Source organism: Leucopleurus acutus (genome assembly GCF_964270905.1).
Source record: "Leucopleurus acutus genome assembly, chromosome: 17".
NCBI lineage: Eukaryota > Metazoa > Chordata > Mammalia > Artiodactyla > Delphinidae > Leucopleurus > Leucopleurus acutus.
The window spans coordinates 67,996,953-68,016,179 of record NC_139159.1 but is presented as its reverse complement, the minus strand read 5'-3'; the positions used below and the strand labels follow the sequence as shown (position 1 = coordinate 68,016,179).

At 51.6% G+C, this 19,227-nt stretch overlaps 1 long non-coding RNA gene across 1 annotated transcript in view; it reads right to left on the bottom strand.

Annotated features, from left to right (window-relative positions):
* Window positions 1-3,749: 3,749 nt before the first annotated feature.
* Window positions 3,750-19,227, bottom strand: part of LOC309974066 — a 74,743-nt gene continuing 59,265 nt past the window's right edge. Inside the window, exon 3 of the long non-coding RNA XR_014326853.1 lies at window positions 3,750-3,901. This is a non-coding gene — a long non-coding RNA (uncharacterized lncRNA). The remainder of the gene's footprint in view (window positions 3,902-19,227) is intronic.

Sequence of the window (19,227 nt, the reverse complement as noted above, 5' to 3'; positions counted from 1 at the left end):
GCGGTGAAGTCTCTCTAATTCAGAGCCCTTGGCAATTTGAAATAGAAGCAAAGCTGCCCACGGAATGATTTGCTACTTCAGAAAACGTCCTGCTTTTGTGAGAGTTTCGTTGGTACCCATCCTAAGCTCATAAACAGAGCAAGTGCCCTAGAAGTACAGGTCAGGTGCGTTCAGCCATACGGTCAGACATGCAAGCACAGACCACTGAGGCCCCTGCCTCCCCTCCCCACCTGTCAGCTAGCTGGGCTGAGCTGACTCCGTGTACTGAAGGATAATAGAGCTCACCTGCATGCAGAAGACACCCTCAGATTAAGACTTTTCACTCACTTGGCTTGGTACCAAAGTGGTCCAGATTAATGAGGTTTTGCTGTGCTTTGCCTCCTGATGTAAAACAAGGCTGCTAGGTAGAAGCAGGAAGTGTGAGAGCAGGCAGGGGCCTTGGAAATTGCTTTGTCTCAGATGCCAAAAGGTAGCACGTGTGCTACGTCCTCCTTATTGCTCCCCAGCAGACATCACTAATCCATTGCAGCACACTCTTTCCTGGGTATACCTCAGAATCCTTCTCCACACAGTGCCCCTGGCAACCATGACCAATTGATCAGAATGAGCAGGAGATGAAATCTATTTGCCAGCCCTGACCTAGCCCAGTCGCCTCATGGGAACAGAGGTGGAACAGAAACTGAGAGATGCCAAATGGCTGATGGAGCCAGGAATTGGGACCTCTTCTCTCTGACTGCTTTGCCTTTGAAGCTGTTCCCTGCCTCATCCCTGTCCCCTTTCCACTAAAGGTAGAACCGAAGTTGGGGTCGCTTGGCAGATGTTAGGGGGTACATAGGGAGAAGGAGACTGATATGAGTGACAGTTTTTAGGATCCCCATAAGCATAGGGGCTGTGCCTATGCCATGAACAGTTTGGGCTTAAACTACCATCGTATTAAATTCCAGCTAGGATCACAGGGCGACGGGGCAGGAGAGGCAAAAGGTAGGCCCCCGAGTAAGCCTGTTCCATGGTCCCAGGTCTACCACTAATGCAAGAAATGTGACCCTGACAAATGCTTCAGGCAAACACCATTTTATGTGAAATATGCTACAAATCCTGGGTGGTGAACGGTGCCTTTTGCGAAGTGAAGCATCGTTTTGAGAATCTGTCTTGAGACAGCCAGGCCTCACTGGAGAAGGGATTGGGAACCGACATTGACTGTGAGACTCCAAACTGGGCTACCCAAGCTCAAGTCTTAAACGATTTTCCATCTGTACTGACAGACCCTCATACCTGTGCTTTTCACTTCTGCGAGGGAAGGACGCCCGCATTGTTTTCTCATTTATTGGGAGAAAGAGAGGTCCTGAGAAGTCAAACCACTCACCATGAGGCCCCCAGCTAGTAATAAAGGGCTGAGCTGCCCCTGCCTTTGAACCAGTGCTGGGACCACCAGAGGGAGAGCAGGAAAATGGAGCTGCCCTTGACTGCCTTCTTGCAGCATCTCTGCTGTAGAGTGAGCTCAGGGGGAGTGATCACTTTCCTCATCCCCTCCCTGCAGCTAAGCCAGGGCTTCTGACTCCCCGTCCAGTGCTCTGTCCTCCCACCTATGTTGCTATTTCCCGTCCCAACACTGAACCTTAATCTGGGGTCATGCCCCACATCTAGAATGAGAACAAGGGCTAATGTTTATTGAGCACTTACGATGTGCTGGCACAGGACCAAGCTTTGCATGAATCAGTTCATGGACTCCTCACAGCCCCCTTATGCAGTAGGTACTATCATGACGCCCATTTTGCAGATGGGGAGACTGAGGCATAGAGAGGTGGGCGACTTGCCTGAGGCCCCACAGCTAGCAGAAGAGGCAGGATTTGAACCCTGCCGTCTGACTCCAGGGGCCCTGCTCTTAGCCACAGACATGACCTCCCGAGCTGCCACCTCTTCACTTTCCCTTTTAGTCATTCGACAATCACTTCTTGAGCACCTACTATATGCCAGGTCCTTTGAATCAAGGACACAGCCTTCGTCCTCAAAGCCCAGCTCATGCTTGAACACTTGCCAAGGAAGCATCGAGTCACAGCTGAAGCTCCTGTTCAGCCCCCTCCCCTTCCTCTCCCACCCGTCCACCCACCGCATAGCACTCAGGACTCAGCTGAACGTACAGCCTCTGCACAATGACTGTCAGACTCGATTCTCGTCCAGGCTTCAGTTTCTTAAAGAAAAACCCCATCTCTGGCCTCCCACAGCGCCTTGCCCTCGATACACATTTTGTGCTGCAGTTGACCCAGGCCCGGGGGAAGAAGACCCAGTTACAAAGCACAAAGGAAGCCCCCGTGCTCATTAGTCAGACCTTCAGACCCTCTCCCTTGCAATGGGTGTCTCTCCTGGGCAATTTCGCCACCGGCATCTGTGGTATGACTCCTCTCACGTTCACTGGGCCAGGTTTTGGTCACTGGAGAATGTGGTCCTACCAAAGGAGCCCAGCGCCCTTGGGGAAGACATGCTCACCGTCCTCCCACAGTCTGGGGGTTCGGGGAGTCCTGCCGCAGCATCCCCCCCACCCCAACCCTGTGCCTTCCCTTCTGGTCTGTGTGGTCGGGATCCCGGGCAAGTCTCTTGAAAGCGCGACTCGCTGGCAACTCTTCTGGTGGTCCTAGTATGGGGGAGAGCTCCCTCGAGCCTCTGGTCAGAGCCCCTGCCGTGCTTGGAGAGTTGCCCACCCCTTCACATAGATCAGGTGTTTGGGGTCACAAGTGTGATGTGTGGACGTCTGTCATAAGCTCAGGTACAGCTGGCCAATGGACAACAGGTCTGAGGATGGACCGTCTCATCCAGTAGCTTCTAAACTGTTTGAAGGCAGCACCCTGCCCCATAAAACAGGCAGCGCCGAGAGTGTGTGTGTGAGCTCACAAGTTCCCCTCATTCACTCTCCCTAAACTCTCTCCCTCATCCTCATGCCCCTCCGGGATTCTTAGTCATCACAGAACAGTTTGTAAAACACTACCCTGGGGCTTCCCTGGTGGCGCAGTGGTTGGGAGTCCGCATGCCAATGCAGGGGACACGGGTTCGTGCCCCGGTCTGGGAAGATCCCACATGCCGCGGAGCGGCTGGGCCCGTGAGCCACGGCCGCTGAGCCTGCGCATGCGGAGCCTGTGCTCCGCAACGGGAGAGGCCACAGCAGTGAGAGGTCCGGGTACCGCAAAAACAAACAAACAAACAAACAAGAAAACACTACCCTGTCAAAACCCCTCCCCACTTCAACATTTCCCATCCATGCTTCTCCAACCTGTGCTTGAATTCTGCCAGCGACAGGGAACTCACGACCTCTAACGGACGTCGATTTTACCGTTGCCAACCTCTTGTTAGGAATTTCTCCTTAGGCTGAGTCGATATCTGGCCTCTTGCCAGTGACAGCCGTTCAAAGGTGCAAAGGTGGCGTTCTCGCCTCCTTTTACTCAGGTCTCCTCAGGGCTATGGTTTACAAACTGGTGTGAGCCTGGTAGTTCCCTCTCTAGTCCAAGCATATGTCCCTAACCCTGGTTACCGGGTTAGAGAACAATTCCCAGCACGAACCCTCCGGATGGGGAGCCTGAGTTGTTGTCATCTGAGCAAAGAGAGGTCGGCACAGCCACCTGCGTTCTCCCTTTGCTTCTGGGGAGGGACGGGCAGGGACCCAGTGATTTCCAAGGGATTCGCACCTGCATTCTCTGCACTGTGCACTGTTTCCAGCTGCATGAGGGAAACCGTTTCAGGGGTGCAAAAGCTCAGCCGCCCCTGCCCCTTCCATTCATCTCCCTTCCCTTCCTGAAATCCAGCTGAGGCCCCGACCTCCGCCAAACACACGGGTCACTCACCAGTCCCATATTGCTTACATCCTGGGAATCTTTTTACACTTTGACTCTGAGAGCAGACGGTGCGTCAAGACCTACAAAGAAGAGATACTCAATATTAAAGGCAGAACAAAGCAAATGGGGGTTCAACTCTCATTTCGGCACTAGGATCCTGGGATGGAGATGGGGAGGAGAAAGAAACAGGAGATGGGCAGGACCAGGGTGCTCGCTGAACTGCCCTCAAGGATCTCAGGGCTTTGGGACGATGCTGAGAAGAAGGAAAAAAAAAAAAAAAAAGAGACCCTTACTCTGGGTGAGTCAGCAGCTTTTTGAGAAGCAGGCCTTTTAGAAGAGCGAAACTAAAAGCCAAATCTGCTGGGTGGGGCTGGGGAGGCGTCTCTTGAACCCCACTCCGAGTTTCCTTGAGTCTTTGGTGTCCGTTCCTAGCAGCAGCGGGGGTTCACGGCTCCACGTTGGTGAGGGTGGAGGGGAAAAGCTCTGCACGCAAGGCCTCAAGTCCGAAAGATACCGCAGTCCTGAAAACAAAAGCCCCCGACGTGGATTTCCATCCTGGGAGACTCCCGCCAGGCGAGCCCTGGGCGCTTTGAAAATTCGTCAGGAGAGCTGGAGCCGGAGGAACATGCGTGCGCCCGGCTCGGAGGATACGTTCCCCGCATGGCAAGTCGAGGCCTGAGCTCTAGGGGTTTCTGCAGCCCGGCAGAGGCCCACCTGCAACGCACACATGAGCGTGGAGAGCCTGCTGATGAGCGGCTGCTGGGAACACGCTTCTCCTCGCTCCCCACGCCCTGCCCACCTTTAAAGCCAAACTTGTTTTTTCTTGTGGCCCTCAGAATTCTGAGGGGAGCAGAGGTTTCTCTATTCATCTATCGCTGTTCTCAAAGGAGCACCCTTTTGGGGGAAAAGTCTTCATGGCAAGTTTCTATCCACTGAGTACATACTACATGGCAGGCGCTTCATACCCCGGATCTAGTCAAAACTGAAATCGCATCACCTGGGAGCTTGCTGGAAGGGGCGGTTCTCGAGCCCCACTCAGCCCTACAGAATCAGAACCTGCTTTTCAACAAGCTCCTCAGGTGATTCCTGGGCACATTAAAGTCTGCAAAGTGTGCATTTCTAATCCTCTTAATCAGAGAAGGAAGGAAGGAAGTCAGGAAGTTGTAGCCCATTCCCAAGGTGAAGAAATAGGTTCAAGAAACCACAGCTTGGCTATTATGATTTTAGAGCTGCTGCGTGGTAGAGCTCATTAAACCCGTGTTCATGTGATTCCGGAATCGGTATTCCTTTCCTCTGCACGATTTTGGGTAAGCAAGATGAGAGGCTGATGGGACAGGCGGGCCTGGCTTGGTGGGAGGGGCCTGGCTTGGTGGGAGGGGCCTGGCGAAGAGCAGTGGGCCAGGGGTCGGCTGATGACCTCAGGCCTGGAGACGGAGGCTGCCCGGTGAGCACTCAGAGAGAGGCATCAGATACTGTGGACGCAGGGGCTCCACAGAGGCCGTCGGACGCCAGCAAAATTTCCCGAAGCTCATTCAAGCTTCTGCATTGAATCCCAGTGATTAATTTATTTTGTTTGATTCCAGTTTAGCTGCATTTGCCCTCTGCCCTTAGAACTAGCCATCCAGCAGGAGAAGGTACCCTAGGAGGCAAGCTAAGACGAGTGTGCCAGCACTGATTTGCAGGAAGGACAATACTCTCTAAAGCCCCTTATAGTTTAGAAAGAACTTTTCATGCACCAGCTAATCTGCTCTTTCAGAGAACTTGGGGAGTGTCACTAGTGCTACTCTGCAGTTGAGGAAACTGAGGCACAGAGAGGTTAAGTGATTTTCCTGAGGTCACACAGCTTTCAGGCAGGTTGGGGTTGAGGTCCTCTAAGTCCACGTCCAGAAGTGTGAGCTCAGCTGCTTCTGATGGGGAAAGTGACCGCGCCACAGGTTCATGATGCCCTTGCTTAGTGTCGCCCACTCCATATGTCTTGCTTTACCTTCTGCTCACTGAATGGGTTTACTGAATAGACTCACGAACCAAGAGGAAAACAGTCTACACCTCACACAGGGTGTGTGACTGGTACCGTACTTGATGTAAACTGGCCAGTGGGCATTCTTGGTTTATCAGTTAGTCAGGTATTCCATTATGTAATGTTTGATCTGCTGCACTTACTTCCATGAGGAAGCTTAGTGTATATACGGTATAGAGGGGTCGATAAAACCTGGAGTTTACACTGGTTCATAGGCAAATGTTCCCAGCACATTCATATTTTGCACCACCAAGTGCGGGCGGCTGGATGCAAGGTACACACAGCTGAGTAGAACAAGCCGCGGGGGACTCCGCCCTCCCAGCTCCTCCTCTGGGCTCCAGTGGTCACGTGCTCTGTCTTAGCCATGCCTGTTGCTCGGTTCTTCCTGGTCTTTGTGCAAAGGCCATGAGCTAGAGAAGCCATCTGTCCCTGCTCCACGCTAGCAGAGCCTGAAACTGCTCTTCCACGGGGAACTCCTGATAAAGATGATCTGACCCCTTCTGTCTCTAAACCCATCAGCCTCCAGCCTTCTCTAGCCCCTTCCATCAAGTTTTCCCCCTTTTAAAAATAATATATTGTCCTGTAAGTTACTCAGGTCCTAAAGTTATTGCTATATTTGTTTTCATCCAAATTTGTTTTATATAAATTTATTTGTTTTATTTATTTTATTTTTGGCTGCGTTGGGTCTTCGTTGCTGCGCGCGGGCTTTCTCTAGTTGCGGCGTGCGGGGGCTACTCTTCGTTGCAGTGTGCGGGCTTCTCATGGCGGTGGCTTCTCTTGTTGCGGAGCATGGGCTCTAGGCGCGTGGGCTTCAGTAGTTGTGGCTTGCGGGCTCAGTAGTTGTGGTGTGCGGGCTCTAGAGCGCAGGCTCAGTAATTGTGGTGCACGGGCTTAGCTGCTCCACGGCATGTGGGATCTTCCCGGACTAGGGACCGAACCCGTGTCCGCTGCATTGGCAGGCGGATTCTCAACCACTGCGCCACCAGGGAAGCCCCTTATCCAAAATGTATCATGCCCTTTGAACTCTGCTTGGTATCACCACTTGGATTGTGCTTCATTACAGAGTCACAGGAATCGTGAATGCTCTGCTACAGCCCAATTGTCCCCAAAACGCTGTGATTTTGGAATTTTTCAGAGTACAGGGTTTTATAGGCACGCATATATCATTTTAGAGCAGAAATGCCTGCATAATGGAAGTTATATTACAGGTACTAATATCTATATATAACCAATATATAATATATAGTTATTAAATATCGAACATGTTACTATTATTAAATGTTGAATATTTTAAATATCTGATGAACAACCATTTATTGACTATCCACATATACCTGATTCTGTGCTAAGCACCGGATAGCCGTAAATAAATACATACATACATACATACATACATACGTAAATAAGACCCAATCCCTACCCTTAGGAAACTCACGGTATAGAAAAGGAGAAAGATACATAATAAACTGAACGTGAGGAAGGACAATGTACATAGAGGTGGGACAGGTGGGAGCAGTTAATGAGCGCCCCACTTGTCTCAGGAAAGAAGTCACACTCCTTATCGCAGCGTCTGGAGCCTGTGAGGTCTGCCGCCTGCTCGTTGCTCCCCGCTCCCTTTGCCCCACTGTGTTCTGGGCTCATGGATGCCTAAGCCTCTTGAACCCACTATGCCCCCTGCAGCTATATGGCTATGCTATCTTAGACCCTCTCTCTTCAATGCTCTGTTCTCCCTCTTCCCCAAATTAACCCCGAGTTACCCTGTAGGACCCAGGGTGGTAACACATACAAAACGCTGAGAATCATGTAATCAGGCATGAAAGCTACTATTATTATTGATAATCCTTATTACCATCCTCAGCTGACTAGGTGCTGCTTCTTGAGCACAGAGGCGTGGAGTGGGGCTTGGCTGGGGCCACACCGCGAATTCTTCTCAGAGCTGGGGAGTCTCAACGAATCTGTTACATCTTCCCCGTTTATCCTGGAACTCAGCTCTGCAGCACCACCCACTAGACACTGGATCCTTCCTAACCAGCATGGGGGGAGGAGCATAGGTCTTGGAGACAGGACGTCTGAGTCTGGTCCTGGTTCTTTGACACGCTTGTGCTGTGCCCTGACGCCAAGCACCTCTCTCCCAGGGACCTTGGTTTTCTTAGCAGCCAACTGGGGCTCTAAACAGAACCTGCCTCCTTGGGTTGCATGGGGGATCCAATGCCACGGTGCCGACCGCAGTTCCTGCACGTGGAAATGGCAGCTTTCATCGCGAGCAGTATAAATGAAGTAAAGGGCTTTTCACTGTCCTTCAAGCCCTTAATGGGCACACATTTCCAGTCTTCCTGGCTCAGAACTCCTTTCCCCAGAAAATGGTCACATGGCGTGAAATCCCAATGAGGAAAAATCTGCCTGTAGGATTTTCCCTACAGGTCCCTCCTATTCCCTTTTGGGCTAGTTTAAACCTACCAGATGGCAAGACAACTGCAGGGGGCAAAAGAGGAACGGTGATTTAACGGTCTGTAGAAGAAGAAAAACACCCTTCCCCAGGGTCACCCCCTCTCACGTAGTTTATTCCAGTCCATTTTTTCACTCGGCAAACGTTTAGCAGATGAGTGAGAAATTCTAGTAAACAGGTCATGATGTCCCGAGGTGACGGCCTCATACGGAGGAGAGGGTGAGGAACCCATGGAGGACACTGCTGGGGAGTGACGGACTCAGGCCAGGGCCAGTGCAGACTGGATACAAGAGAGGAAGGTCAACTTCAAAGAAGGTGGAAAACTACAGGCCACTTCTGTGCAGCCATCATTCTGCCAGCCAGAAGTGCAGCCTTAAGTTGCCTGTCTTTGCTCCAGAAAATGTTCCACTTTGGACACCAACAACAGCCTTTAATTCCTAAGAGCGAGCAGCGAGTGACGAGTACGAAGGCCACCGCTCCCCGAGTGTTTGCTCTGCGCCAGACGCTGAGCTGGGCCCTCCACATGGCTTGTCTGTCCTTCCCGCAGCAAGTCTGACGAGCACGTATCCTTATACCCCTTTTACAGACAACAGACCTGAACCTTAGAGCGATTAAATACATTGCCGTGTGTCATAAGCGTAAAATGTCCAGCACTGAGGTTTGAGCTCAGGCCTGATTGAGTGTAGTCTTTCCATTCCCGCTCCCACCCCCGCCCCGCTGCCTCTTAAACTTTGGCTCCGTGACTTGAGCTGCTGACAAACTGGGCCACCTCTCCCATCACCCCCAACCTGGTCTTCCACTGAGACGCCCCCAGGAGCACGGAGGAAGCTGAGTTCATAACCTCCCCGACGTGTGAGGGCGCAGAGCGACACCTTGAACATTCACCAGGACACTGAATTCTACTCTAGAATTGATCTGTATTTGCTCCCAAATATTTCCCCCTGAAAACTGTCAAGTACAATCAGCACTCCACGAAGATATGCCCAGCACCGGGCAGGGCAGTGTCTGATTTGCTCACTGCTGTCTCTTCATTCCTCCGATAACTGTGGGGCACTGACTACGGGCCAGTGCTGGGGACATAAGGTGAGCCCTGCCCTTGCAGTTGGGTTGGATAAGAGACTCCAGTGGCGTGACGGTGCTACCTGAAGCACATGCAATGGTGGGGAGATCGCCAGGAGAGGCACGTGAGGATATGGCAGATGGTGGGGGGGCGCCTGGGCGGGGAGGGGAGCTGGACCTGAAAGGCAGGCAGCAGCAAACCTGGCCAAGAGGGGAAGGAAGAATCGAGAAAGCCAGAGAGAGCGTGTATGGGGCCGAGGGGGAGGAGGCATACTGGTCACCAAGCAGTGGAAGCTGGCTGGGGTGGCCACAGCCAAGCAGTGCAGAGAAAGGGCCAGCGCCAGCTCTTCCAGGGACTTGCTGGCCTTTAAGAAGCTGGGTCTTTATCCCTGTGAGTGACGGGAAGTCACCAAAAGAGTTGGATTCTCAGTGTCCACAGTTCTCCACACGTGGTGGCCCTCAGTAGTATTTGTTGAACGGAGGGTGGAATCTTATTTACCCCCGGTCCCATCAGGTCCTCCAGCAATCTGAGAAGCACCGCCTGGGACTCTGCCATCTCTACAAGGGCAACCACGGGACAATCTGATTTGTGTAGGGAAGAATTCTCCCCGGGCACCTGGCCTGAGCCTCCTTCTGTCAGGGCTCGGGGAACCGTGGCTCCGGCGTGGCTGCTGGCAGATGTGCGGGGATGAATACACCTTTGATTACAGCTCATGTTTCCGAGGGAAAGACACAGCTCCCTGGAGATTGGGAGTCTATGAAAATGAACCCTTGCAAAAGAGATGTAAGTGAGCTGGAAATACAAGTCCTCTGGGCGGGCGGTGGTTTCTTTCTTTAAAGTAAACAACAGCAGAGAGGACCAGCCTGGACCAGAAGCAGGTTTTTTGTAATCCCGAACGGGCGGGACTCAAAGGCAAGTGGCAGGCGGTGGTTAAAGGGACGGCTCTGCGAGAAAGTGGTACCCGCTTAGGATATGCGGATGTGACCTCCGAGAATGGGTGTCTTTGCTTCCCTCCTTGGTGGGGAAACTCAGCCCCTGAGGACATTAATTTAACCCAAATTTCTTTACCCTAGGGAGAGTCACAGACCCAGTTTAGAAGATGATTTCTACCACTTAAGAGCTTTGTGTCCACAGACAAATTATTTTCTCTTCTCTGAGCCTTAGTTTTGTCATCCACAAAATGGGAGAAGAAGGGGCTTAGATAATACTATGAAAGTAGGCTGAGGTTTGAACCCAAGCGTGTCTGAATACAATCATTCCATTCTTCCCCACACTTCCTCTTGAACTTGGGACATGTACCCCGACCCCAGCCCCGAATATCTGGCACATAATAGGTTCTTAATAAATGCTGGTTATGCCTCCCTTCTTTCCCATATTTCTTTCCCCACTATGTTGAGTATAAATCAGGGAATCCAGGAGGTGCTTTATAAACACACGTACATCGGGTCCTCCTATGTGCAATGCAGCAGCTGAGAATACAGAAGGAAAAGGCAGCTAGCTGTGTTTTCTCTCCTCGACTCTTGTTTCGAACCCTTTATTAAATATCTTAAGTATTACTTGCCTTCAGGGTCAAAATACAGTTTCCGGAGATTTCCACTTTGCACTCATAAAGGATTCTCGCTGAAGTCTCTTTCTTCTTAAAATTTTTAAATGTGTGTATGAGAGAGCATAAATGTACTGACTCATAGCTGGAAAAACTCTCTCTCGCTAACACATTCCAAATTTGTCGAGTCACATGAATTGAGTAAGAGCACTTAATGTGGCTGTTAGCCCCGAGCTGGCGAGCAGTTACGCCAGAGACGGCTCTTCTCTCCCTTCCCTGCCCCCTGATCCGAGCCAGTGTAGCCGGGGAGGCTCTGCGGATGGCAGTGAATACCCAGTGCAGGTTCTGTGAATGCAAGGACTGGAAAGGATCTGGCACCTACCTAAAGCCAAGCTCGAATTCTGTAAGGCGGTGTAATATTTTTTCAAAAAATCAAATAAAAATTTGCATATTGGATTGCCAGACAACTTCACTTATTAAATCAAGTCTATGCTGGGCACGACATCAAGCACTCGACAAACATGACTCACTGAGTCTTCACAGCCACCCTGTGAGGTAGGGGTTATGACTTATCCTCATTTTATCAGTGAGGAAACTGAGGCACAAGGGTTAGTAATTTGTCCAAGGTCCCCACCGTGTGTAGATGGTGGAGCTAAGATTCCACCCAGTGCAGCTCTAGAACAGACGCTCTTACACATCTGACCATTCATTCTGAAAGGAAAGAATCCTTTCACATAGAAGAAAGAAAACTCCATTTATTCCGCAAATATCTACCCAACACTTAGAATACAAACACCGCAACAGATGTCACAGAGGAGGCTGGTGATAGGCATGGGCAAAATGGAGGCAATTTGAGTTTGGAATTGTGTAGAGGAGCTATGATGTATGCACAAATAATTACAATACAAGTAAGTAAAAATGGCACCAGCAAGATTATAAAGTGGGATGCATGGGGAAGGCTTGCTTAGGTGATGGCGCTGGCTGGGGTGATCTGGAAGGCTTCCTGATGGAGGTGTCATTTGAGTTGGATCGAAGGATGTGGAGCATTCAGACAGAAGCTGGCTGGAGGAGGTCCTGCTCACTTATCCCGGTGAGTACAGACAGATGGCTGATGGCCCTGGGAGTTCTCATCTTGGTTCTGACTTGGGACCCACCCACCCCAGGAAAGGCTGAATCTCCATGTCTGGCAGGTGAGGGGCACAGGCAGAGGGGAAGGAGGGAAAGAGGCGTCCAGGAAGGAGAAGATCGGGGAGAGAAGGCAGGACACTGGAGCAAGGCGGGGAGGAGTGCAGCTCTGGCCAAAGCTAGAGCTCCAGTCTCACCTCCAAGTGGGCGGGCTCAGATCAGGTCTCTTGCTCTTGGGCCTCAGTTTCTCCCATCTACAGGGAGGAACATGAAGGAACTGCCTGAATAGTCCAGCTGGGCGGAACCTTGGAGAGCTCCCAATTGATCCCATCCATTTGTAGATGAGAGAACCAAGGGCTGGAGAAGCTGGGCTTGTGCAAGTCCTTGGATTTGAATCCAAGTTTGTGGGATGAGGATGCAGGGGTCCCATCTCCCAGTCTAGCTGCGCTTCCCACATCCACACCTCAAGGGGCGTGCCGACCTGTGTCAGAAGTCCAGGAAACTCCAGGCACATTGTGGAAGGGGAGACGTGCCTCAGCTGGTCCACGGGCACCAGGCTCAGACCTCAGCTAGTCCTCTGGCCCCCAGTGGCCCCAGAAAGCTCGGCCACGGTCGCGAGGGTGCAGCCCTGGCCCAGCCCCCCCCCCCCCCCATCACGGTCTCCTCTCTCTGCCCTGGCTGGCACCTATCCTCAGAGTGCCCCTGCCCCACACTGAGGAAGTTTCCAGGAAACCATGACCAGTTCTCCGCGGCCATGTCTCTCCCTGACAAGACGTACATCTGGTTGTGACTCACAGTGCTGGATTTCTGCCCGGGGCCCTGCCTCTTGAGTGGGGAAACCCGCCCACCCCGCCGTGACAGTGAGGGCCGCTGCCCTTATCAGATCACGCTGAGGTCATCCACGTGGTGCCTTGGGCTCCCGGCCTGGCATTGCTCTCAGAATCGGCTCAGGCCTGGGCAGTCTCCCAGGGTCCCTCAGACACCAGGCTCTTCGACCAAACTCCCCTCTCCCCCGGGATGCTCGTTTCTCACCCCCCCTCCCCCAAACGCCACATCCTCTTCCTCCGCTGCTGTCCATTTCCCAGCACTCCAGCCCTCAAGGCGCTGCTCCCCTCTGAAAGCCAGGTTCGTCTAGGCCCTGCTCCCTGGAGGGCTGGGCAGAGGTCCTGTGTCCCCCCAGGGTGGTGGCCTCTGAGGGTGGGACCACGTGCAATAGGACCACAGCTATCAGGATGAATACCGCGGGCACTGAGCGTGCCCACCTTCAGGCCTTCGTGGTCGCTACTCCCCCGCCTGGAATACTCTGCTCCAAGTCTTTGAATGGCCCTCAGCTTCTTGTCAAAGGCACCTCCCCAGTGAGGCCTTTCCTCCCCTGCTGCTTTTTCCTTCCTTGCGGCCATGTCCCATCCTCAAGTGACGGACGTGTTCGCTACCTGATCACACAATTCCTTGTTTATTATCCGGCTCTTCAAGGAAGAATGAGAACAAGGGATCTGCTCTGTCCTACTCACCACCGGCTCCCCAGCACCCAGCAGAGAGCCTGGCATGGAGGATGTGCTCAGTAACTGTCTCTCCAGGGCGGTCATGAATGCTGCTGGGCGTGGTGGACGTGCCTGGATCTTGCTTAACCCTCATACAAACCCTGGGTGGTTGGTGTGAGGAGTGCAAGGCTCAGAGAAGTTGGGTAGGTTGTCTAAGGTCACCTGGTCAGTAAGCGGTAGAGCTAAGTATCAAACTTGAATTTGCCTGATATGAAAGCTCGTGCTTTTGACCCCTGGACTCTGCTGTTTGCCTTCAACGTTTTCAGAATCCCCATAGTGAGGACACAGGAAAGACTTGTGGATTGAATGATCTGGAATGCCATGTGTTATGGACTGAATGTTCGTCCTCCACTCCCCAAATTTGTATGTTGGAGCCTTAACCCCCAGTGTGGCTGTATTTGGAGGTGGGACCTCTAAGGGAGGTTAAATGAGGTCATAACAATGGGGCCCTGACGCCATATAATTAGTGTCCTTATAAGAAGAGACAGCAGAGAGCTTGTTCTCTCCGAGTGCACACGCCAAGGAAAGGCCATGTGAGGACACAGCAAGAAGGTGGCCATTTGCAAGTGAGGAAGAGAGTCATCACCAGAAACAGAATTGGCTGGAACCTTGACCTTGGACTTCCAGCCTCCAGAAACTGTAAGAAAACAAATTTCTGCTGTTTAAGCCACCCAATCGATGGTATTTTGTTATGGCAGCTTGAGCAGACTAATTAATACACCATGTTTTACGGAAGCCAAATTGCCAGGTCTAGGAAGGTAAGTTCTTCCTTCTTTCCTCCCCTCCTTCCCTCCCTCCCTCATTTAAGTAGTGACAATGGAGAGAAGCACACGAATCCCGAGGAGCTCCCAAGAGTCTCAGAGTGGTGGCCCATGGTTCACACAGCAGCCACGAAGTTGTTTTGTTGGGCTGGCGTGTGTTTTAAAAAAACCCACAAGGAAGCAGAATGCTCTTAGGCGGGGCACACATTGTCCGGTGCCTCCACAAGCCACACTGCTCCCTGCTGTCCTTTGTCCCTCTATCTGAGGGCTATGTTAGGTGCCAGTGACACCGGGTGAGCTGTGCCGCAATGGGGTGTGGTTCAGGGTGCCCTGGGGCAGAGTGACGCTGGGCAGGGAGAAGGGCATGGGAGATGGTGGGTCAGAGGAGGCTGCATAGACAAGGTGGCTTTGGCCTGGTGCATGGAGGATGGATGGGAAATCACCAGCCAGAAGGGGAAGGAGTGTGCCTTCCAAGGAGGGCAGCAGAGAGGCGAGGTCCAGAGCAAGGGCATGGCCTGAGCAGGGAGCAGCTGGTAGTTGAGTGTGGCTGAGAGTGAAGGTGGAGGGGCTAGGACGTGGGCTGGAGGGTAGGTGCCGTGGGCACAGGGAGGCCCTGCACACCACGACAAGGAGTCTGGACATTGTCCTGTCCAGGAGTCATGACCAGCAGTCCCGGTAGGCTTCAACCAGGGAGGGGTCACCGGACAATCTGTGTCAACGTGTGCAGAACCTGGGTTTACCACCTCCTCGTTGTGTGACTACATGCACGTGTCGCCCTGGGGCTGTGTGGTCTCAGGCACCTCATCTGTGAAATGGGAGTCATAATGCTATATATCTCAAAGGGGTACTGTGGGGATTAGAAGGACGTAAAACGTGAAAAGCCCCTAGCACAGTTCCTGGCACATCAGAGGTACTCAGTGAAAGATGGCCACCGTTCTGACAGGAATTTATTACTAATCTAGTGGTGACAACAGTGTAGGAGGTGGCTGGGAGCAATCGAAGGCTCTGTTTGCTAAGATTATTACAGTAAAGTAAGAAAAACCCTGAGGAAGGACCCAGGAAATACTCATAGGAGACAGGAGGAGATAAATGCAACCTTAAGATCAGCCTTCTCCACCTCTATTTCCTCGTCTGTAGAATGGGACTCTCCCTGCCTGTCCACACAGGGTCTCTATGTGAATCAAGTGAGAACAGAGATGTGAGAGTGCTTTTAAAGTTAATCAACACCAGAGGACCATATGGGTTTCATAGATTTTTTTTTTATCACACAGAGAGGAAAGATGTCTGGGGGTAGATGAGCACCTGTGGGCTCTTATTTCTGCAAACAATCAAGGCAAGAAAAGTAGCAAATGACAGGACAGCAAGACACAAGAGAGAACCTGATGGAAATCACGCCTGGATCGTGGACCTTCCTGTGATAGCCTTAATCCTGCTGCATCCCAGTCACCTATACTTCTTGCACTCATACCAATGACTCAAAAGTACTACCAAGTTCTCAGCCTTACAAGCATAGTTTTTTCAAGCTGAAAATATGATTGAATGCATTCCCCACAATTTACAGATGAAGCTGAGAGTCACAAAAGAGAGCTGGTTAAAACCCATCCTCAGGAGACATACGGCCCGCGTTCCCATCCCGGCTCTGCCCATCATGAGCTATATGATTTTGGTCAAGTTATTCAACATCTCTGTGTTTCTGTGACTAGGATTACTGGAGTTAATAAGAGTACTTGTTCCCATGATTGGTTGGGGAGCTAAATGAGTTAATATGCATAAAGCACTTGGAATGTCTCTAACACCTGGTAAGACTCAGGGAATAAGGGGTCCTATTACTATTTAAGGGCACAGGTTATCTCAGTGGTAGAGCTGAGAGTGCATCTTTGCATGGTCCCACACTGAAATATTTGATTCTTATCAACACACCATGTTTACTAAAGGCGGAAAATGGACTGACCTGTTTTTGGAATAAAGGGCACATTCACGCAGCCTGCATGCCCCATTTCCAGAACATTCCGGGCCACTGAAGTCTGACAGTAACTGAATAGAGCAATAGTGCCTCATGGACACCCTTCTTACCCCCTCACGTTGTACCATCAGGGGAGGCAGCAAAAAGAGCTCTCACAATTTGAAGAATTGAACAGGAAGGAGACCCAGAGCAAATTTGGAGCAATCAGTTTAGACGTGCTGGGCGTGGCTATTGTCGTCCCGGTACATTCATGCCGTGCGTTTCCGTCTCCAAAGGTCTGTCACCACAGTCTCTCGTTTCTGTCTCATGACAGATGGTGATTCGGAAAGTGGGTTCTGGCAGGAGACGAGCTGGTTCAGATCCTGCTGCTGCCTTTCCCTCGTCGGGTAGCCCAGGACATTTATTTACTGTCTCTGTGCCCCGGACAAAATAAGGGTGTGACAACACTGACATCACTGGTTGTTGGGAGACCAGGAGGATGTGTGCAGAGCCAGAGCCCGGCTCGTAATCATTCCCTTGTCCAGAAAGCGCTTCTCATGTGCTTAACACGTGCTTGGGGCTGAGGACCCAGCAGCCATCGAAACACAGTTTCTCCCGTCACAGACTCGAGTGTGACGGGGAAAGCACGCAATGCCACAAGCGAATAAACATCCGGCGCCGGGTAGCAAGCTGTGCTTTGAAAAAGACAGGTCGAGAGGATGGAGATCTGTGGGGATGCTGGCTGAGCTATGACCCTGCGGTGGGCAGGGAAGGCCTCCGTGACAGCGTGTCTTTTAAGCACAGACTGAATGAAATGAGGCAGAAAACCACAAAGATAGCTGGGAAAAGAGTGTTCTAGGCTTAGAAAGTAGCAAGCACAAATGCAAGTGTGTGTGTGTGGGGTGGGGGGGTGTTTTGTTCAAGGCTGGTGGCAGAGAGGAAGGTGATCACGTGGGCCTGGGGGTTACCATAAGGCCTTTGGCTTCTGCTCTGAGTGAGACGGGGGAACCATTGGAGGGTTTGGAGCAGGCGAGTGACAATCTGACCTGTGTTTTGAGGAGAGGAGACGGTCGGGGGTGTGTGCATGAAGTGAGGGAGGGGCGGCAGCTAAGGGACGAGCTGAGAGGACAGCCACCGGTGACTGCAGTGACCCACGTGAGAGACAGTGGGGCTTGAACCGGGGGACGGGGGTGGAGGTGGCAGGAAGCAGCACCACGGTGCTGAATATAAGACTCCAGAGGTGCCACTCACAGCCACCAAAATGGGAAGGGCGTCCCCTGGAGGGTGCAATGTGGTGGTACTGAAAGATGGTGGTCACACTGGGGATATATCTTGAAGGCAGAATAGACGGGACTTATAGATGGAATGAGGTGTGAGAGAAAAAGAGGAAACCAGGATTATTTAAAGGATGGAGTACACAGAGGTAACTATTTACTGAGAGGTTGAAGAATGAGTCAAGAATTAGTTTTAGACGTGTTCAGTTTGGGAAGCCTCTTCACAAATGTTAGGGATGATGGTGATGGTGGTGGTGATAGTGGTGGTGGTGGTGATGATGGTGACAGCAGTGATGGTGGTGGTGATGGTGATGGTGGTGATGATGGTGATGGTGGTGATGATGGTGATGGTGACAGTTGTGACAGTGGTGGTGATGGTAATGGTGGCGATGATGATGGTGATGGTGGTGATAATGGTAATGGTGATGGTGATGATGGTGATGGTGGTGATAATGGTAATGGTGATGGTGATGATGGTGACGGTGGTGATGGTGATGGTGGTGATGGGGGTGGTGATGATGGTGATGGTGGTGATGGTGATGGCGGTGATGGTGACAGTTGTGACAGTGGTGGTGATGGTAATGGTGGTGATGGTGGCGATGGGGGTGGTGATGGTGGTGATGGTGATGGCAGTGATGATGGTGGTGATGGTGATGGTGGTGACGATGATGGTGATTATGAAATGATGGCTTGCTGAGGATTATGACAAAAGCAAACACTGAGTGTTTGCTGTGTGATAGGCACGGCTCAAAGGACTTTAGACGTATAAACTTGTGTAGTCTCCATAACGGGATCTCCATTATCATCCTCATTTAATAAACCAGTGTAGTGGGTTGAATTGTGCCCCCTCCGCCGCAAATGATATGTCTATGTCCTAGTCCCCAGAATCTGCGAATGTGACCTTATTTGAAAAGAGTCTTCCTAGGTGTAACTAAGTAAAGGATCTCAAGATGAGATCACCCTGGCTTATCCAAATGGGCCCTGGATTCAGTGGCAAGTATCCTAATAAGAAACACCTGGAGAAGAAACCCACAGACAGAAGAGAAGGTGATGTGAAGGCAGAGGTGGAGTTGGGAGTGATGCAGCCACAAGGAACACCAACAACCTCTAGAAGCTGGAAGAAGCAGGGAAGGGTTTTCTCCTAGCCTGTGGAGACAGCAGCGTCCTGCTCACTCTTGGTTTTGCACCTCTGGCTTCCAGCACTGTGAGAGATCAAATTTTTGTTGTTTTAAGTCATCAAGTTTGTGGTCCTCTGTTATAGCAATCACAGGAAACCAACATAACAAGGAAAACCAGGCACAGAGATATTCACGTAACTTTCTCAAAGTCACACAGCAAGCAAGTAGCCCAGCTGGCAACGTTTGCCTCCAGAGCGGCTCACTCGGTAGGTGAGTATTGTTCACCCTGTGTCTCCAAGGAGGAAATGGAGGTCAGAGCCTCAAGGCCACACTGAGGAACACAGCTGGTGAAAGGCAGTACCAGGCTCCCTTGAGTCTCTAGCAGGGAGGCCGGATGCCTTTCCCACTCTCGATCCCCACCTCTCCACTTTGAAAAATCCAGAAAGGCTCTTGTCCAGACCCTCTAATGGTTCTTGGCAGCCACCCCGTGCATCCAGGGCTTTGCCGGGAATCCCGTCCAATCTGGTGATTCCAGTTTACAGCTGCTGGGTCCATGTACAAGTGACCCCAGAGACACCC